Source organism: Musca domestica, unplaced genomic scaffold (genome assembly GCF_030504385.1).
Source record: "Musca domestica strain aabys unplaced genomic scaffold, Musca_domestica.polishedcontigs.V.1.1 3, whole genome shotgun sequence".
Lineage (NCBI taxonomy): Eukaryota > Metazoa > Arthropoda > Insecta > Diptera > Muscidae > Musca > Musca domestica.
Window position 1 is genome coordinate 28,048,946 of NW_026712299.1, and position 23,363 is coordinate 28,072,308.

Below are 23,363 nucleotides of genomic sequence, written 5' to 3' on the forward strand. Positions count from 1 at the left end.
CAAAATATTTTTAAAATTTTCAAATAATGTTGAAATTTAAAAGAATATTTACAACTTTGGTGAGAATAAATGTTTGCGTATTGGAAAGAAAGACAATTTGTAATTGTATTCGGATCTCGATGTTGTGCGTGGCCTAGCCCATGTCTATACAGGCCAGCCCTTCATATAAAACTATCCGTTCTCGATAGCATTTTGCAAAGGTATTCCCGAGCTTATTAAGATATCTGGTACCAAATATCATTGTTTTTGGAAGAATATTACGAACGTGAGGGACTTAAACACCAAATCGGTTGTCACATTTATATGTGATCTATAGATTTTCTCTAAATTTGATGTACTTGCTTCTAGACTGAATTCGGTCGGATGTACAAAAATGCAGGACTTTTTGACAGATATTGGTCACTTGGTGCACAATTAACCCGACATCGGTTGAAGATATAAATCGGAACTGTATCCAAATCTCAGCCGATCTTGATAAAATTTGGCAGAGTTATTTCCGAGCTCTATAAGATATCTGGAACCAAAGATCATTTTTGTGTAATTCATATTACGCTCGTGAGGGACTTTAAACCCCAAATCGGATAAAACATATATACGGGAGCTATAGCTATATCTGAACCGATTTCCACCAAATTTGATATACTTGCTTCTACACTGAGTTTGAATGTGCCAAGATTCAGGTCATTTGGAATTATATTGCCCATTTCGTGCACAATTAACACGAAATCGGTTGAAGGTATATGGGAACTATATCTAAATCTGATCCGATTATCACCAATTTCAATAGGCTTCGTCCTTGGGCAAAACAAATATTGTTTTGAAAATTTCATCTCAATCGGATTATAAATGCGACATGCATTTTTTCAGAAGAATACATGGACGGACGGACTGACATGCATGAATCGACTCAAAATGTGATTCCTATGAAGATCCTCAAAGTAACTATGGGTCTATCACGCTTCCTTCTCTATGTTACAAACTGATTCACAAAGACATAATGCCCTTACCACCATGTGGTGTAGGGTATAACAACTGAAGATTTAATGTATTTTTTCTGAACTGTTTTGTTTTTGTTTTATTTATTTCTTTTCAGAAAAATGTTCTTACAAGAGCACCCCAATACATCTCAAATTTTTAACGGTACGTATAACTATTGAAAAGAGGCAAATATTGCGCATACACCCCAGGGAATGTTTTAACATATGAATACGCAAACACTTAACGAGCATAAGTAACGAAATCGCTTAAAATTTGGTGGAGCCGAAGTTAAGATTTGGAAAAAAACCAGTCCTGCGGTCATTTGCTATTTGAACGATAATTTTCTTGTTTTTGAGGAGCAAAAACCAACTACTCAAAATCACAAATTTAGGAAAGACATCTAGAAGCGAAAAAAAAAAATAAAAAATAGAAAATATGTCCGAATGCACCAAATTAAAATTTTTAAAAGTCATTTTTCAACTGCTAAATTGTCCATTCGGTTACAAAGTGTTATTACGACCTTCAAAATACTGAATATTAAAATGTGCTGTTATATGGATGCTGAACCTATAAACAAAATTTTAGAGGGGTTGGTAACCGAACTGCAAATAAAAAAGTTCACACAATGCCCATAGAAAAATTGAATTAATCATCAAGGGATTTTTCGAAAGAGGGGATCGATTAAACTATTTTTAAGCTTTATCTGACTGCAGTCAAAATACAACTACTCTATGCAAAATCTTGACTTCCTTTCATATGCCATATAGACTCTAGTGTGTTTAAAACAAAGCTAAAATTTTGCACAGATCAGTCTTTTGTCTGCAGGCAGGTCAAGTTCGATGGGCTATATCGGTCCTCGATGTCGTACGGCCCCCATATAACGTTATCCCCAAAATTCGGTATTTTGATTATTGTAGTTAAATTTTTCAATGAAATTATCCGAAAATCCTCAAAAGGAGTTCATTTTGAGTGCTTTACCACCTGGAAGAGTATTGTCGACATAGGTCCACGATATCGTACAGCCCCAATAAACGGTACCCCCGTTATTCGGTATTTTGATGATTGTAGTTAAAATTTTCAATGAAATTATTCAAAAATCCTCAAAAGGAGTTCCTTCTGAGTATTTTGCCACCTGAAAGAGTATTGTCTATATAGGTCCACGATATCGTACAGCCCCCATAAAACGGTATCCCCGTTATTCGGTATTTTGATGAATGTAGTTAAATTGTTCAATGAAATTGTCCGAAAATCCTCAAAAGGAGTTCCCTCTAAGTATTTTACCACCTGGATGAGTATTGTTTATATAGGTCCACGATATCGTATATCCCCCATATAACTGTACCTCCCTATATTCGGTATTTTGATGATTTTAGCTACATTATTCGCCGGAGTTGTTTCAAACTACGTTTTTAGAGTTCGTAATGAGAACTACCGTCTATGACAGGTCTTCATAAAGGCCCGATATAACGGTACCTCCCCATATGCGATATTTTGATGATTTCAGCTACATTATTCACAGGATTTTTTCACAAGTTTCGTATTTGAACATTGTAATGGCTTATGACAAAAGTTGCCTATGCAGGTCCACGTCTTCATATAGACCCCAATAAAACGGATTTTATATTTTTTAAATGTTCACATTCGTTCCAAATGGTGGAGGGTAATCAAAGTTGGGCCCGGCCGAATTTACTGTTTTTTACTGGCTTGAGATTTTATCTATTTCTTAATTGGCGAGAAATGTCAAAATCAGTCTAGCCGTTCCTTATAAGCGTAGTAACTAACATTATTTTCTTTTACATATTGATTTCACTTATTTTGCTATATATCTGATATCCTGATTGTCAGCATGAAAAAACGATCAAATGTAAGCTTTTCATGTATTTGTGACTTTGCCGGAATTAAAAATATTCGCGGTTTAGTGGAATCTTTCGTATTTTTTACATAAATGTTTTGGTCTATTGTACCCGCTAAATATTGTCAGGTACGTTTGGTATATATTTGCGACCTATGGAGCAATTGCAAAATCTGGAGATTTTTCTCTTTTTCGTCCATTTCAATGGCTCAATATATATGTTCCTATTATCTCCTATTATCTCCATACAAAATTTCGTTAGGATCGGATCATAATTGTGACATGAAGCGTGATTACAAATTAACATGGCCAGACGGACGGTCGGACACGGACTCAATTCGGCGCCATTGGAAGATGTATATAACATCGTGGGATTTGGATCAACATATTGAGGTGTTAAAAAATGTTTTGTCCTAATCAAACCTATAATACCCTCAACACATAGGTAAAAAATAAAAAAAACCTTATTTGAACGCATGAGTCAGAAAATTACATTTATTCTTTGTCCTTGAGTTTCTTAGGAAAAACTCGAAAGTGAAAGTATTTTGTGTAAGTGTCGCAATGGTATTCTAGGAATTCCAATATTCCAATATTATCTTAAACACAAATTAAAAGGAGGTGAGGTTGTGATTTGAATCACTTGAGCGCGGTGTTGTCATCTTCACTTGCGACAAACCCATTCCACCCGAAGCAATCGAAATCATTCTCTTAAATGATGCTGTCTAAATTTAAACTGAATTAGAAAGATCTTATTTATTACAATGAAAAATGATTTAAGTTTAGTAAAAAAGGATTGTAATTTCCGCTTTTCTTGGAAGCAAATTTTATACCACCTAAAATTATTATACCCTACAACACTATGTGTTGGGGGTATTATAAGTTTGATTGGGCCAAAAATTATGTAACACCACGAAATATTGATTTCCCACATAGGAAAGTATATATGGATCTTCCTATCTCGCCGAGCTGAGTCGATCTAGCTATGTATGTCCGTCCGTCCGTCTGTCCGTCTGTCCATGTTAATTTGTAATCACTCTACAGGTCGCAATTATGGTCCGATCTTCACGAAATTTAAAATGGAGATGGGTCAGAAAAGGGTCAGAATAGAACCCTATTTCTTTTGGTGATGATCGCATAATATTTAGGGGTTGAAATGGACCAAAAACTGAAAAATTCCTGATTTTGCACTTGCTTACAGGTCGCAATTATAGACCAATCGACGCGGAATTTCGCATGTAGCTAGAGTTTAGGGCGGGGAAGAAGCCTACCAATTTAGGTGGTCATCGGATAATATTTAGCGGGTAAAATAGACCATATCTTTTTTGTTGAAAAAATTCAAAATTTTTCATTAAACCGCGAATATTTTAAATCCCGGCGAAATCACAAAGCCATGACAAGGTTACTTCTGACCTTTACATTGATGTTAACATCCAACAAATCGGATATATAGCAAAATATGTGCGATATATATGTCTATCAAAGAAGATATGCTTGAAAGATCTCTTATATGTCGAGAACGGCTGAACTGATTTCGACAGTTCTCATTAATTCAGATTGGCCTCTTGGCAGGAAAGAAACAACGTCTAAAAAATCGCATAAAAATACCTCTCTAAAGATAAAAATATTGATTTTGTAACATTTTCTCATATTTTTTCCATTTTGTCATATTTTTGGCATATTTTCATTTTGAATTAAACATTTGGTAATATTTCTACAGCTAACAAAACTAAGTAGTTAGGATATCAGGATATCATATACAGATCGCATTTATGGCCCGATGCTTACGAAATTTTGCATGGGGATAAGATGAGGGTCAGAATAGAAGCCTACTCTTTTTGGAGATGATCGCCCTATATTTAGGGGTTGAAATGGACCAAAAAACTGCAAAATTGTCAGCAGGTCGTAATTATCGCCCGATCCTAACGCACATTTGAATGGGGGTTACCGGACATTGCAAAAGCCAAGCAGTTTTGGATGGCCATCCAAAAATATTCAATGTGAAGGAGTTTGCCAACTTTTGTAGACAAAATACGAAAATGTCCATTCCAGTGACTTTTTGGAGAATACACTTCTGACTATTTCGTTGAAAAATATAGTCAAATGTCTGTATCTCATATAGATGCGTTTCAGTCAAAAACCAATAATAAATGTTAATCTTTTGCCACTTCTGAGAGATTATAGGTGTTTGGGAAATATTGGTTCCAGATCTAGGAAGACCATTTAAGTGCAACATCTACCTATAAATTGGAAATGAGCAAATTAGTTTGAGTTGCTATTATTCGAAAATTAGAGAACGAAACCTGATGGTTTTCTTTTATTATTTGTCACAATATCTTGTAGAATTCTTTCGAGTATCTCGCCTATATAAACTGTATCGTTTATTATAGTGTTGTAGGGTATTCAACGGTCGGCCCCGCTCGACTGTAGCCTTTGCTTACTTGTTTTGAATCTCATTTTGTTATTTTGTCATAATTCCCGATTTTATTCATTTGAGCCATTTAATTCACGTTCAGTACGGTTGTTTTCTATTCGTCATTTACCTCCATCTCCGATATTTGCCGTTGATGTTCGTTTTACAAACGACGAGTCGTTTTTCCCAATTGTCATTGTTTTTGAAGTGTTTTGCCAATTATTTGTTTTTCTCTTCCATTGTTTTTGCTCTTTCTATTCTAGCCATTTGTTTATTCAAATCTCAACTTCGCCGTCGTTAAGCATTATTTCCGTTAACTTCGTTTTTGTGTGTGTTAAGGCTCATTAAGTGTCCTTTTTTTAATTTATAAATTCCATTGACATTCATGCGCTGCTTCTGTTTTGTTTTAATTTAAATTTTTGTTCTTCATTTAAGGAAAGTAAACTCTGAGTGTGGTGTAATTTTAGAAGTCTGTTTTATTGGCTGTTCCGGAAATGGGAACTATTTTTGGCGTTTTAGCAAACGCTTTTGATTTTTAATTAAAACGAACAACAACAGCTTTAATTGTGGAAAGGACGAATATTTAAAAAAATGTGATTTTTATTTAAGAGCGAGGATCAAGAAATATTCTTCATAATTTAGCCGTTATAGCTTTTTATATATTTTTTACTGTACACAGTTTCGATTTAAAAAGCCAACAGTAGCTTGATTTCAATTCAAAAAAAAAAAAAAAAAAAAAAAAAAAAACACACACACACATCGATTAACTCACAGTTGTTAAAGCTATGCTCAAAATCCACCCATGTCATCTTGAGTAAACTAACACCTTGAGCACAACTCATGTGCTGCGACAGACATCAAAGACGAACATCATGACTGAATGATGTGATGTTGTGACATATTCAAATATGACTGGCGGGAAAGAAAGAAAATCCCAAAAATAGGTGTTGGCTACAGCATATTTCACATTTACGCCTTTCGCCAACAAACCAAACCGGAAGTGGCACATACGAATTGCTCGTTCGTACAGAACATTTTTAACAAGAAAATACTCGTGCAAGGAAAATGAACTTAACAATTCGAGTATTGCTCGAGACAGACACGTATTCACACAAATGCAAACACCCAAAGGCGAAGCATCATGTTAACGATACGAAGTTGGGGAAATAAGTTTCGTTTCCAAAGAACTTGCAATTTGTATGGTGTATATAGAATGGAGCCATATTCTTAAATTATTTTTATACCCTCCACCATACTATGGAGGGTATATTAACTTTGTCATTCCGTTTGTAACTCCTCGAAATACTCATGTCAGACCCAACAAAGTATATATATTCTTGATCAGCGTAAAATTCTAAGTCGATATAGCGATGTCCGTCTGTCTGTCTGTCTGTCTGTCTGTCCGTCTGTCTGTCTGTCTGTTGTAATCACGCTATCTTTCGAATGAATTGAGATATATGGCTAAAATTTTGCACACATGTTTATTTTTCCAGTAGGCAGGTTAAGTTCGTAAATGGGCCATGTAGGTCCACGTTTTCATATAGCTCCCATATAACGGTAACCCCCCTATATTCGGTATTTTGATGATTTTAGCAACGTTATTCACCGGAATTGTTTCAAATTTGGTATTTGAAGTTCCAAATGGATACCACATCCTAAGATAGAAAATTGTCTGTGCAAGTCTATGTCTTCGTATAGCCCACACATAACGGTACCTCCCGATATTCGGTATTTTGATGATTTTAGCGACATTATTCACGGGAATTGTTTCAAATCTGGCATTTGAAGTTCCAAATGGATACTACACCTTAAGACAGAAAATTGTCTTTGCAGGTCCACGTCTTCGTATAGCCCCAATATAACGGTACCTCCCTATATTCGGTATTTTGATGATTTTAGCGACGTTATTCACCGGAATTGTTTCAAATTTGGTATTTGAAGTTCCAAATGGATACTACACCCTAAGACAGAAAATTGTCTGTGCAGGTCCACGTCTTCGTATAGCCCCCATATAACGGCACCTCGCTATGTTCGGTATTTTGATGATTTTAGCGACATTATTAACCGGAATTGTTTAAAATTTGGTATTTGAAGTTCGTTATGGGAACTACAGTCTGTGACAGAAAATTGTCGGAGCGGGTCCAGTTTCGAATTTGAATATGGTAATGGCTTATGACAAACAGTGCATATGTATGTCCACATCGTATAGACCCCAATATAACGGCTATATTCGGTATTTTTAAAATTTTAACAGAATTTTTTAAAGATTTTATTTTTTGAAAATTTCCAAATTCGTTGCAAATGGTGGAGAGTATTAAAAGTTCGGCCCGGCCGAACTTACTGCTTTTTAACTTGTTAAAATTTTAACAAAATTTTTTAAGGATTTTATTTTTTGAAAATTTCCAAATTCGTTGCAAATTGTGGAGGGTATTAAAAGTTCGGCCCGGCCAAACTTACTGCTTTTTAACTTGTTAAAAGCTAATTTTTATATTAAACAAGTTAAAAAACCGTAAGTTCGGCCGGGTTGAACTTTGAATACCCTCCACTATTTGGAACGAATTTAGAAATTTTCATAAAATAAAATCCTAAAAAATTCTGTTACAATTTTAAAAATACCGAAGATAGTAGTTATATTGGAGTGTATACGACGTGGACCTACATATGCATTGTTTGTCAATTCCATTACAATATTCAAATTCGAAACTTGAATTAAACGGTCAATAATGTAGCTAAATATCGTATATAGGGAGGTACCGTTATATCGGAGCTGTGAGAAGACCTGAACCAATATAGACAATTTTCTGTCACAGGCTGTAGCATCCATTACAAACTTCAAATACCAAATTTGAAACAATTCCGGTGAGTATTGTACCTAAAATCTTCAAAATACCGAATATAGGGAGGTACTGATATATGGGGCCTATACAAAGACCTGGACTTGTATAGACAATTTTCTGTCACAGACTGAACTCTAAATACTTAATTTGAAACAATTCTGGTAAATAATGACGCTAAAATCATCAAAATACCGAATATTGGGAGGTACCGTTATATGGGAGCTATATGGAGACGTTGTCCTGCACAGACAATTTTCTGTCATAGGCTGTAGTATCCATTACGAACTTCAAATACCAAATATGAAACAATTCCGATTAATAATGTCGCCAAAATCATCAAAATATCGAATATAGGGAGGTACCGTTATATGGGGGCTATACGAACGTGGACCACAGACAATTTTCTGTCTTAGACTGTAGTATCCCTTTCCAACTTCAAATACCAAATTTGAAACAATTTCGTTGAATAGTGTCGCTAAAATCATCAAAATACCGAATGTCGGGAGGTACCGTTTAGGGGGGTTTTAGGCTGAATTCCGTCGGATGTGCCAAAATTCAGTCCATTTGGGATGATGGATTGGTGTACAGAAAACCTGAAATCGGATAAAGATATATATGGGAACTAAATCCAAATCTGAACCGATTTTGACAAAATTTTAAACACTTATTGGTCAGCTGTATTTGATATCTGGTACCAAAGATTATTGTTGTGGAGTGCATATTAGGCTTGTGAGGGACTTATATCCCAAATTGGATAAAACATATATATGGGAGCTATAGCTATATCTGAACCGATTTCACCAGATTTGATGTACTTGTTTTCATTTGGTGCACTTTAAACCTTATATCGGATAAAGATATATGTAGGAGCTATGTTCTAATCTGATCCGAACTCGATAAAATTTGACAAAGGCTTTTTTTGACAGGGGTATGATTGACCTCCATAAGTCATTTGGTACCAAATATCATTCTTGTGGAGTGCATGTTACGAATGTGGGGGACTTAAGACCCCAAGTCGGATGAAACATATATGGAAAATATAGCTATATCTTAACCGATTTTCTCCAAATTTGATGTACTTGCTTCCAGAATTAATTCGGTCGGATGTGCCAAAATTCAGGTCATTTGGTGGACAACTAACCCGAAATAGGTTGAAGATATATGGGAGCTATATCTAAATTTGAACCGATTCTTACCAGTTTCAATATTGTTTGGAGCATTTCATGTCAATCGGATAATAAATGGAATAGGTTAGGCATTTTGTTCACAAAAATACATGGACAGACAGTCGGACTGACATGCATAAATCGACAAAATCAAATAAAATAACTTATTTGGACAATTTGAACGTCCTCGGTGTATTATTTATATCAAATTATAGGAAATTATGTATGACAGGTATATCCCAAAATATGAACCGATTTCAATAGAATTTGGCAATGGTTTTTTTAGGGTGTACTTGATGTCTTGTACCGAATTTCCTTGTCATTGAGTGTATAATATGGATTTGGGGGGCTTAAATATACTTGAAATCGAACGAAAATATTTATGGGAGCTATATTCAAATCTCAACCGATTTCGACCAAAATAGTCAAGGTTATGTCATAGCTATAACTGATGTCTTCTATCGAACAACATAGTTTTGAAGTTAATATATTTTTTTACTCTATTAGTAACTCGAAATTATGTCTCGATTCTCATAAATTTGAAAATGGGGGTTTGGTTAGGTCCAGAATAGGAGCCTATTTGTTTTGGAGATGATCGCAAAATACTTAGGGGTTGAAATTGATCAAAAACAAAAAAAAAAATCTTGATTTTTTTTTGTTGCTTTGCAGACCAATCGACGCAAATTGTGCATGGAGTTAGAGTTTAGGACTGGGCAGATTCCTATCAATTTTGTGCGATCATCGTAAAATATTTAGCGGGTAAAATAGACGATAATTTGTGTGTAAAAATTTACGAAAATTTCATTAAACCGTAAATCTCAAATAAATTAAAAGGTCACTTCTGACCATTGCAGTGATGTTGATAGCCAAGATATCGGATATATAGCAAATTGGGTGCAATTTATATGTAAAAGAAGTTGATCTTAGGACTGATTTTCACAATTCTCATTAATTCGGAATTGTCTCTCGCCAGAAAAGGATAAAATCTAAGAAAATCGCGTGAAAATAGCTTATAATTATTTTTGTTACATTTTTTCAATTTTTGTCATATATAAATATTTTTTTTTTTTTTTTTTTTTTTTGAATTGTAAATTTTCTAAATATTTTCTACAGCCCGCAACATTGTGTTTACGGTATTATATACAGGTGGCAATAGTGTTAGGGTCAGAGCTAAAGCCCATTGTTTTGGAGAGGTACCTTTAGAGTTTAAAATGGACCAAAAAAATTTTCCTGAGTTTGCAGTCGTTCTACAGGTCACAATTGAAAAGCAGTCGATATGGACTATTGCATGAGGAGATAGTTAAGGACCCGGAAGAAGTCTAGCATTTTGGATTACTATTGTATTATATTAAGCTGTAAAATGGACCACAACTTTCATGTAAAATTATTTTGAATACCAATTAACGTGACAGAGGGAGAAAATATTGGCCAAATACCTGCTGTCAAAGACTAAAGGTAACATCTGTGCAGGGCTCTACGACATTGTTTCAAAAACTGAATCTTCCACAATGGATTTGGGCACAACGGGGATTCCAACATATTGTAGTGTTATAGGGTATCACATGGTCGGCATATAATCTCGTTTTAAACGGATAGTCCCAAGCAATTGATCATCGCGGTTTTATCTGCAATATTGCCGAAGACAGTATATACCTAAAATAATCAATTTCCAAGGAATCTTTATTTAGAAAATTTAAAAAAAAGTGGAAGAGTGAGGAACTGACCTCCATATTTCCCCCTCTGATATGTAAACTTTCAATCTTTGAAGTTATTCTTTGGGTTGCACAATGCAATTGAAGCCATTTTTTCCAACGAAATTATTTGAAATTTGTTATTTGGCCTCTTAATGTCGCTACTTCCTTTGACAGCAAAAATTTCTGTTTCCTATAGACCACATATAGCGGTACACTCTGATATTCGGTATTTGGGAGATTTTTCTACATTTTGATGTGTAATTTTACATATAATCTGATTTTGTATTCACAATTTACATTTGTTTTGGGTCGAATTCTTTTAATATGACTTCCTTACCTAAAAGCAAAACAGTTTTATTTTCCACATTCAACCCAGAAACGAGTTTATATATAATTTGTATTTTCGATATTGGTCCCCTTTTATGATTCCTGTTCACGTCTTCCATCAGATATATTAGTAGGCAGAACAGTCCTCGTAAAAATAATTGAATTTCGATCCAAGCTTTAATGCTATATCCCAATCATTTGTAATGTATTGGTTCTTACCTGTATAAATGTATTTCTCGCAATTCTCAAAAAGGGATTTTGAGAACAGCATATTTAATTTTGATTTCAGTTTTTTTTGATTTCAGTTTGCATTTTTACCAGTTCTATATTTTTTAAAAATATCAGCAAGTAAGCCCTTTTCCTGTTGTTCCTTTCTGTTCATACCAAATCTTTCTGATCCCCAAAAAGGTACAAATCGACTACACATCGTCAAAATGTCAGCAGACACTGCGGTGTGTAAAAGAAGTGTTGTGTATACAATACACGGTGTAGCTTTCCAACTCTTATCCAGTTGCAGCAACAACAACGACGACAACAATGCTATATACCATAACAAACCGATTCGACTTGCATTGGTTATGTCAAATTCAATAGGGAAATGATAAGTAAACATTGGATTTGCGAATAGAACTGCAAAACAGGAAATTGAATTTTCGTCTTTGGCAATTTTGCGAATGCATTTTTCGTGCAAAACCAAACTTTGTCGCTGTCCGTGCTGTTTTTGTTGATGTCCTAAAAAAATATGTTGTGTGTGTGAGTTTTTTTTTCTCACAAGGTGGGGCGTTATATGTTATAAATGGGTATGCTCATTTTGTTATTCATTTTGTTATTCCTTACAATGATATAGAGAACAGCCCGCTCTGCTGGGAAATCCAAAAAAAAAAAAAAATGATCTAAGACAACATTTTTAAGTTTTGTAAAAAATCAGGTCATATGAAAAAGAAGAAAAGAGTCTGTCAAGTTTGGATCAAATTGATTTTTATATAGCTATAGCTCATATATTTATGTCTCATCCGATTTTCTATTCAAGACTACTCAAAGCCATAATATGAACTCCATAGCAATAATAACTTGGCACGACAAGTCACACACATCAGAATAATCAATTGGAAGGCAGTAACGAATTAGATATTGCTCCTATGTATTAGTTCCATCTGATTTCAAATTTAAACCGATTTAAGCCTGTAATAAACATTAGATAGCAATCATACGTGGTATAGATGTAATGGTATAAAATAGTCAGTCCCGCTGGACTTTTCTTGAATTTTCATGTGCAACAAGTTTCCGCACATTCTGCCGTTTTCAATCCCTACACACCGACAATAACTTCCAAGCAAAAATCTTAGAGTTATAACTTACTCCTTCGTATTTCATATTCAGGTTCAATTTCTAAGTCCCGAGAATGTAATTTCTGAAACTGAATTAGCTTCGCAATGCTGAGAATGGAGTAATACCCCGTCATAAGCGTAAGTTTGGTACTCTTCTTGCCCTTAAAATACATATTTCTAGAATCGCCCTGTACCTTGACTCTCCAGAATAATTTGAAACCATTTCGTACTTTTTGTAATCCACTCCTCTTCATCGTCTTATAAAAATGTTATCTTATGAAAATGTCCAAATTTGGTTTGTTCCCCAACACCCAATGTTTTGTCTGTTATATTACCACCTCCACCCACCCCCTTAAAAATATTGATAATAGGGAATCATAATAGGTATAGATAATATATTTCAATATAAATACATACATTCTGCACAATATATAACTGATTTCCTCAAAAGTACGCCAGGAATTCATATATACTAAAGTACCAGGTCAAAAGTCGGCAGGTTCGAATATAAGATACCCTACACTACTATGCGTATTTTGTAGAGCTCCCGTAAAAAAAAAGTTTATATTGCAAATTCATGTGAAGTAGATCATACCAACTATGAACCTCATTTGAATGCGTATCATTACTTTAGAGTAGTCAAAATTTGGGAACTACATCCAACTCTGAATCGATTTTCAACAAATTTAATGGAGGCTTTTGTTACATATATAGTGGACAATAAACGTAAAATCGGATGAAAATATATATGGGAGCTATATCCAAATCTGAACCGATTTCGATAAAATTTAAAACAGCTATTTCTGTGCTCCATCTAATACCTGGTACCAAATATCACGGTTGTGGAGTGCATAGTAGGAATGTGAGGGATTTAAAGATCAAATCGGATGAAACATATGTATGGGAACTATAGTTATATTTGAACCGATGTTCACCAAAAATTTAAATACTTGCTTCTGGGCCGAATTATGTCGAAAGTGCCAAAACTCCGTTCATTTAGGCTGATATTAGCCATTTGGTGCAAAATAATCCGGAAATCCAAATCTAAACCGATCTTGAAAATATTTGAAACTCTTATTTCGTTTTTTATAACGAATGTGAAGGATTTAAAACCCCAAATCGGATGGAACATATATATGGGAGCTATAGTTATATCTGAATCGATTTTGATGTACTTGCTTCTAGACTGAATTCAGGTCATTTGGACTGATATTGGCCATTTGATGCACAATTAACTCTAAATCGGTTGATGATATATATTTGGGAGCTATATGTAAATCTGATTAGATTATCACCAATTTCAATAGGGTTCGTCCTTGCCCAAACAAATATTGTTTGCAAAATCTCATCTCAATCGGATAATAAATGCTACCGACGGACCGACATGCATAAATCGACTCAGAAAGTGATTCTATGAAGATAATTAAAATATAATTAAAAGTGAAAGCACAAAGACATAATACCCTTACAACTATGTGGTGCATGGTATAAAAACACATTTTTGGGTTATAAACCTACTTTTTGTGAAAAATCTCCTGATATGAAAGTAAAAATTATCCTTCATCGAATTTTACTATAATTCACAAAAAAAAAAAAATTGGCATTTCATTCTTATTGCGTTTTTATCCGTATTGTAAAAATAAGCTCTTAATTTAGTAGAATAATATGTGATATACGTACGTATTGTAAAAATAAGCTCTTAATTTAGTAGAATAATATGTGATATACGTAAAATCATAGTTTTCTTCCATTAGTTTAGAAAAACAAAATTAGTCGACTTCACATTGCTTTTTCGATCGCATCACAAAAGATGGTCATAAGTAGGGTTGGAGGTTTGAAATCTTGCCACCATTATCAGTATTTTAAGTTTTTTTTAAGATATGGCTGATTGGTGGAGGGCGGGATTTTAAACCTGATTTTCAATGGGTTTGGTTATAATTTGTTATGCTCTCACTTCGACGCCCCTATGGAGGTTGGAAATCTTGCCACTATTATCAGTATTTTAGTGTTTTCAAAGATATGGCTGATTGTAGAGTCTCAATGACTCTTATGGTCCTCCACCAATCAGCCATATCTTAAAAAAAAACCTAAAATACTGATAATGGTGGCAAGATTTCAAACCTCCAACCCTACTTATGGGGTCTTCATCAAATCGTGATATGATTTCGATGTTTTTTACAGATTTAAAGTCGCCAAATAAATCCCTAAAATTAGCTGAAACCGGACATTATATGGGGTTTATAACAAAACGTGGACCTATATATTTTTTTTAAATCAATACAAAACTGATATGTACAAAGTAGGTATCATTGAAATAGAAATGCCTATACAACAAGTGGTCATGCGATGGCGTTGACTTGAACTGATTCCGGAGCAATACAAGAAACTTGGTATATTCCGAAGAAACATTTGTGGAAAAACTCGAAAATGAACCAATCATAGGGTATTCAGATCTACATACTACATTATAGTCTACACTCTTGCCAAATATACTGATATCCCTTGACCACTTTTTGGATATGTATTTTTATATGCTTTCAAATGATACCCATCTTGTACCGGGTATTTCCCCTACGAAAAAATTGCTTTGCAATAATCAGTTTTAAAATACCTACGTGTGATAAAAATTTCAGGTCAATCTGTGCATAGCCCCTAAATCAACTTTAGCCTCGTTTTCTTTCTTGTTATTAATAACAATTAAAAAACAGTAAGTTCGTCAGGGACTAAATTTGAATGTCCTCCACCACTTAAAAAAATTTGGAATTGAAAAACATTAAAAAAATACTGTCAAAATCATAAAACCCAATACAGGGAGTAACCGAAGGCGTGGACGTGCATAGACAATTTGTGACAGTACCCGTTACGAAGTGGAAATATGAAATTTGAAACAGCCCCGGTGAAAATGGCGCTAAAATCATCAAAATTTCAAAATTCCGACTATAGAGAGGTATTGGTGTATGGCGCTTTACAAAAACGTGAATCAGCATAGAAAATTTTCTGTCACAGGCTGTAGTACCAGTTACGAACTGCGAACACGAAATTTGAAACAATTCCGGTGGATAATATCGTTAAAATCATTAAAATACAAACAATTGGGAGGTACCTTATATGGGCGATATACCAAAACGTGGACCTACATAGCTCATTTTCAATACCAAAAGTCCTGCAGACAAAATACAAAAGTGAGGAAGAATTTATTAACTTCAATACGTTTGGAAGCTAGAGTTATTTCCACAGACTCGCAGAAGAATGAACATCGTTAAATCTACATATAACTTTATGCTGATCAGGAATATATACTTTTGTATGGTCTAAAAAAATATTTTGAGTAGTTACAAACAGAATGACAAACTTAAAATACCCTCAATGCTATGATGGAGGGTGTAAAAATTACTTTAGGGTGAGGATAAAAAGCTGTTTGCAAGTCTGACTGTTACATTCTAAACTGGACTTAGCCAATTTTATTAAAATCACTCCTCAGCGGCATAAACATCTTTGAATTATTATGTAGGACATTATCAGTTCAGGTTAACCAAACTAACGACTTTTTTCATTGGTCTCATGTATACTAGTTATACCCTACAACTCTATGTGTTGGGGGTATTATAAGTTTGATTGGGCCAAACATTATGTAACACCACGAAATATTGGTTTCCCACATAGGAAAGTATATATGAATCTTCCTATCTCGCCGAGCTGAGTCGATCTAGCTATGTATGTCCGTCCGTCCGTCTGTCCGACTGTCCGTCTGTCCATGTTAATTTGTAATCACTCTACAGGTCGCAATTATGGCCCGATCCTTACGAAATTTTGCACGAAGGTGGGGTTAGGGTCAGAATAGAAGCCTATTCTTTTGGAGATGATCGTCAAATGTTTAGGGGTTGAAATGGACCAAATACTGCATGTAGCTAGAGTTTATGGCAGGGAAGAAGCCTACCGATTTGGATGGTGATCGGATAATTAGCGGGTAAAATAGACCATATCTTTTGTGTTGAAAAAATTCAAAATTTTTCATTAAACCGCGAATATTTTAAATCCCGGCGAAATCACAAAGCCATGACAAGGTTACTTCTGATCTTTACATTGATGTTAACATCCAAAAAATCGGATATATAGCAAAATATGTGCGATATATATGTCTATCAAAGAAGATATGCTTGAAAGATCTCTTATATGTCGAGAACGGCTGAACTGATCTCGACAGTTCTCATTAATTCAGAATGGCCTCTTGACAGGAAAGAAAAAAATGTCTAAAGAAATCGCATAAAAATATCTCTCTAAAGATGAAAATATTGATTTTGTAAAATTTTCTCATATTTTTTCAATTTTGTCATATTTTTGGCATATTTTCATTTTGAATTAAACATTTGGTAATATTTCTATAGCTAACAAAACTAAGTAGTTAGGATATCAGGATATCATATACAGATCGCATTTATGGCCCGATCCTTACGAAATTTTGCATGGGGATAAGATGAGGGTCAGAATAGAAGCCACTCTTTTTGGAGATGATCGCCATATATTTAGGGGTTGAAATGGACCAAAAAACTGCTAAATTGTCAGCAGGTCGTAATTATCGCCCGACCCTCACGCACAACTTTTGTAGACAAAATACGAAAATGTCTATTCCAGTGACTTTTTGGAGAATTCACAAATACAGGAAAGACGCACTTCTGACTATTTCGTTAACGCTGATTTCGTTGAAGAATATAGTCAAATGTCTGTATCTCATATAGATGCTTTTCAGTCAAAAACCAATAATAAATATTAATCTTTTGCCACTTCTGAGAGATTATAGGTCTTTGGGAAATATTGGTTCCAGATCTAGGAAGACCATTTACGTGCAACATCTACCAATAAATTGGAAATGAGCTAATTAGTTTAAGTTGCTATTATTCGAAAATTAGAGAACGAAACCTGATGGTTTTCTTTTATTATTTGTCACAAAATCTTGTGGAATTCTTTCGAGTATCTCGCCTGTATCACTTATTATAGTGTTATAGGGTATTCAACGGTCGGCCCCGCTCGACTGTAGCCTTTGCTTACTTGTTTTTATTTGAGAAACGTTTACTTTTGCCGAACGTTTTGGTTTTACTAATGTTATTGCTGAGACACAAAATAAAAACTGCAACGGAAAAAAAAATTATTCAAAATTAGATATGTTCTTCTTATACTTCTTATACTAAAAGGAACACACACAAACAATAATCATATCAACAAGAACAAGTAAAAAAGCAGTATGTTCGGCCGGACCGAACTTTGAATACCCTCCACCAAGGAATTTGGAAATTTTGCAAAAATAAAATCTGTTAACAGACAAAACCAACTTACATGGTTATGCTACTTCGTTCAGGCTGAACGAAAGCATAACAAGTGGAGAAAGATGTAAATGTTTATAAGTGCGGTTGTAAGATTTAGAAGACTTTCCAAGAGAATTTTAGTTTTATTTAATTCTTTGGTTCCTCTTCTATTGAGCTTACGATCTCGTCACTTGGGTAAAAAATGTTTTTTGTCATAGATGTTATTTTTAAAATAACTTCTGGGGAGAATATCCCAGACAAAAACAAGGGAACTGATGAGGATTGGTGGCTCTTTCCGAAACCTAGGTATTCCCTGCCTTACCCCCTGGTAAACATTACCATCGTTCTCCACTAATAAACAAACGTTGTTTTTATAAAAACAACAATAAAGGGATAAAGCCAGACCATTTTGCAACGTTAAAAATTTTGTTAAAATCTTAAAAACATAATAGGGTCTATACGACGTGAGGGTCTATAAGCATTATTTGTCATAAGACAAATTCGAAACTTGAAATAAACCGTGAATAATGTAGCTAAAATCATCAAAATATCGTATATAGGGAGGTACCGTTATATCGGACTCACACGAAGACCTCGACCTGCATAGAAAATTTTCTGTCACAGGCTGTAGCATCCATTACGAACTTCAAATACGACATCTCAAAAAATTTCGGTGAGCATTGTACCTAAATTCGTCAAAATACTGAATATCGGGATGTACTGATATATCGGAGCTATACGAAGACCTGGGCCTGCATAGACAATTTTCTGTCACACACTGTAGCTCCCATTACGAGCTCTTAATACGTCATTTGAAACTATTCCGGTGAATAATGACGCTAAAATCGTCATAATACCGAATATTGGGAGGTACTGATATATGGGGCCTATACGAAGACCTGGACCTGCATAGACAATTTTCTGCATAGGCTGTAGTATCCATTATGAACTTCAAATACCAAATTCCGGTGAATACTGTCGCTAGAATCATCAAAATACCGAATTTGGGGAGACGCCGTTATATTGGGGCTATAGGAGGACGTGGACATGTACAGACAATTTTCTGTCTTAGGCTGTAGTATCCATTTCGAACTTCAAATACCAAATTTGAAACAATTCCGCTGAATATTATCGTTAAAATCATCAAAACACCGAATATCGTAAGTTAATGTTATATGGAGGCTGTATGAAAACGTGGACCTACATGGTCCATTTACGAACTTAACCTGACTACTGGCAAAATAAACATGTGTGCAAAATTTTAGCCGTTTAACACAATTCGTTCGAAAGATAGAGTGATCACAACAGACAGAAGGACGTTGCTAAATCGACTTAGAATTTAACGCTGATCAAGAGTATATATACTTTAAGGGGGTTACGATCGGAATGACGAAGTTAATGTACCCTACATAGTATGGTGGGAAATTTGAAGAGAGTTGGATGCTTATTTGACCTTTTTTTTAACTTTGAACCCTTTGTGGGAGAGGTACCAGAAGAAATGGTTCGATCTTTACCATCTTTCATCAAATGACAGATCTTGTGTTGATGAAAATCTCAATTAAATTGGATGTTAATTTTGCGTTATATGAGCTTCATGTATATTCAAAATTTTCACATTCACAGCACATCGTGTGTTAGTAGAACTAATGAAATGTATGAAATATGGAGAAAACCGGATGTATATTTCAGATTTTATCATCGGACCCTTTTGTGGGGGAGGTACCAGAAGGAATGGCCCGATCTCTATCATTTTTATAACAGATCTACAGTGTTGCCCATATTCGACGGACCCATGACTCTTTGGGCCCATTCCAATCGACGAGGCTTGTCCGCAGGCAACATTCTTTGCGTCAATTGAATTTTGTACGGGAACAAATGCAAATCAATGCGAATAATCCGTTGTAAAGTGGACCGAGCCATGCCCAACTGCTGAGAACGGGGTTTTTGGGATGTTCTTGGGGACCTCTCAACACTGGCTCGTACGGCAGCGATATTCTCGGCCGATCGCCTTGGTCGACTTTTATAACGCCTCTTCGGATTAGAAAGAGCCTTACCAGTCGAAAATAATTCGTATAAACGCTTAATGGTGTTCTTAGAAGGCGCACTTCTCACATTTTTTAATGTTTTAAAAGCACGTTGAGTTTTCACTATTGACTTCTTCTGTTGAATGTAAATTTCAACTATTTCAGAGCGCTCGCGTGGCGTGTATTGGTTCATGGTAAAAATCTGCTTGGACTGACGCTTCAAACGCGGTATGTCATTAAGCCATGTGACATCTCTGTCAAAAGTTATGGCGTTGCCAGATGGGTCCGTCGAATATGGGCAACCCTGTACACATAGTTAACTAAGTTAAAAATCGTATGATCTAAATATTTCGAATTTTAATGAGTGGGGCCTGGAAATAAAATACCCAGAAGAGTAAGAACCCTTAGAAACCAATTTCTCAATAAAATTCAGATATACTCTTGAGACAGGTTTGTTAATCAATCTTCTGTATTTCTTGTAAATCTGCTTGGTTACCTTTCAATTTATAAGATATGGAAATGGCTAGATATCTGTGTGACTATAATAAAAAAAGTAAAATGTTCATAAAATTAAAAAAATATCCTTATTTAAATTTTCCCAAAAGCAAATGTTGATCTTTTTGCCCACTTCACATGGAAGTGCCACTTGCATAGATAAAATCAAGCTGTTATTTGCCAAACACTTTTCGAATATTGAACATGACACCGATGCAGTTTATGCATGTGGTCGTGACAAAAGGATTTAAGTGTTCTGACATCAGAAACAATAACAACAACAGCTGCAACAGCAACGACAACTCCTTAAATATATTCCTTTGTGCATATTTCGCTTTTATTTTGTTTCGGATAGAATTGTCATTTCAGCATAGTCTTTTGATAAACCGTAAAAAAATACAATAGCATTTTATGCTCTCCTTGAAGTCCATTGAATTCGATTGGCCTTTTTTTTTGTAAGGAAGAAGAAAAAGGAAAAGATAAACCATGGGGTAAATCGAAAATATCCTTGGCTGGTAATCAAATTTATGGCAGTGTCTTTTTTGTTGTTGTGTTGAAATCGCATTTCGTTCGAACGTTAATAATACAATTTTCAGGTTTCTGTTCTTTTCTCGTTGCCTTAATTTGCATATTAAATGATTAATCACAATTTAAGTTAATTATAGTTTAACAGAAGCGAAAGGAAACGATGATAATGTTCGAAGTGAAGACGTTAATTGAAGAAGAAAACGCAAGAATTTAATGTGATTAAATAAATGACTTTATTTGACGGCGAGGACTTTTCAGTGTCGTGAAGAAGACCATAGATTTCAAATGAGGTTGAACAGAAAATTCGCCAATTTTATGGACTTGGACAATTTTTTCCAATGACGCAAAAAAGGCACTGAAGATCAAGCAAATTGGGTTAACACTAAGCAAAGCCAGAATGACTTTTAATACGACTGAATAAAAATTAATAATTATTGAAAGTTGCGAAATACTATTAACTTATCCACAGCATCCACGCCACTGGCTTAATGGTTTTGCAGGTGATGGGCACAGAGTTTGGGCTTGCAACATTACAATACGAAACAAGATAGACCCGTCTGTCCATGTAAATTTGTGAGCAAATTGCAGTTCGGCTTATGTCTCTATCCCTTTACCCAACATCAAATTTAGTAACATTTCGTACGCCTATCCAAACCCTACTACATCTTTGAATCCTAGACACCAACACTGATCCAAAATTAGTATAATTTAGTACTCAAACCACACATTTACAAACCACCACCAGATCACAATTCGATATACCAACAGAGATCTCAGTATCTTAATTAAATATTCCAGATCTATACATTCACTCAATACAAACTTAAGTAACTATTAGTACTTTTCGTACAATTTTAGTACTCATTTGCCAACTGTTTCATATCTCAATCTTATCTATCTCTATCCCTTCATCCAATACTAAATTTTATAACAATGTATATCTCTGCATACTAGACACCAACAGTGATCCAAAATTAGAACATATTGGTACTTTTTGAACAATTATAGTACGCTTTGACAAAAACCACCACCAGATTTTAACCCTATATGCCAACAGACACCTCAATTACAAATTTCATGATTTCAGATCTATCCCTTCACTCAATACCAAATTCAGTAAAATCCAGTTCTACTCGTATAGTAAAAGTACGCATGTTCGAAACAATCTCCATTTATCAACCACAGGTACTAACAGTGACCTTTCGGGATTTCAGCTCTGTAATTTCCCCCGTTACCAAATATAGTACCATTTAATACAATTATAGTACGGATTTTAAAACCCACCCCCGGACACCAAAAAAAGACCTCGACATCACATTTCGGGATTCCAACTCTATACATTCCCTTAATTCCAAATTTAGTACTTTTCCTATAACTTTAGTACTCATTCCTCAACCCAATACCAAATTTGGTATCATTTAGTTATAGTTTAGTTTACAGTTTAATTTACAAATATAGTGGACATTTCCAAAACCAACTCCATATCACATTTCCAAATACCAACAGAGACCTCTATATCAAATTTCAGGATTTCAGCCATAATCATTCACCCAATACTTAATTTAGTACCACTTTGAACTTTTTGAACAATTGTAGTACACATTTTCATAACAATCTCCATATCTCCGCCTCAGATATCAACAGAGACCCCAACATTAAATTCCAGGATTTCAGCTCTTTAATTTCCTCCATTACACGCATTCTGGACCATTTAGTACAATCATAGTACACATATTAAAAACCAGTTCCTTCTCTCAACCATAAACACCAACAGTGACATACACATCAAATTTCAGGATTTCAACATAAAATTTAGTACCATTTATTAATTTTCTTAAAATTATTCCAAAACCACCTCCATATCGTAACAACAGACACCTACAGTGATATTTATATCAAAGTTGAAGATTCCTTTCACCCAACACCAAATTTAGTACAATTTAGTATTATTACAATTTTATATATTACAATTATAGTACTCCAATACCTAATTTAGTACCTCTTTGTACTTTTTTGTACAATTATAGTACACATTTTCATAACAATATCCATATCTCTACCTCAGGTACCAACAGCTACCTCACAATTAAGTTTCAAGATTTCAGCTGTTTGTAGTACTCATATTCAAAAACCAGCTCCTTCTCTCAAGCACAGACACCAAATTTCAGGATTTCAGCTCCACTCCTTAACCCAATACCAAATATGGGATCATTTAGTACTTTTTGTACAGATTTTCTAAAACCACCTCCATATCTTAACCACAGACACACAGTGACATCTATATCAAAATTGGAGATTGTTGTCCTATCCCTGCACCCAGTACCTATTTTAGTACTTTTCTTACAACTATAGGACACTTTCAAATCTCGAAAAATCTCAAACAAAAGTGCCATCACTTCAACCAATATCAAATGTAGTACCATT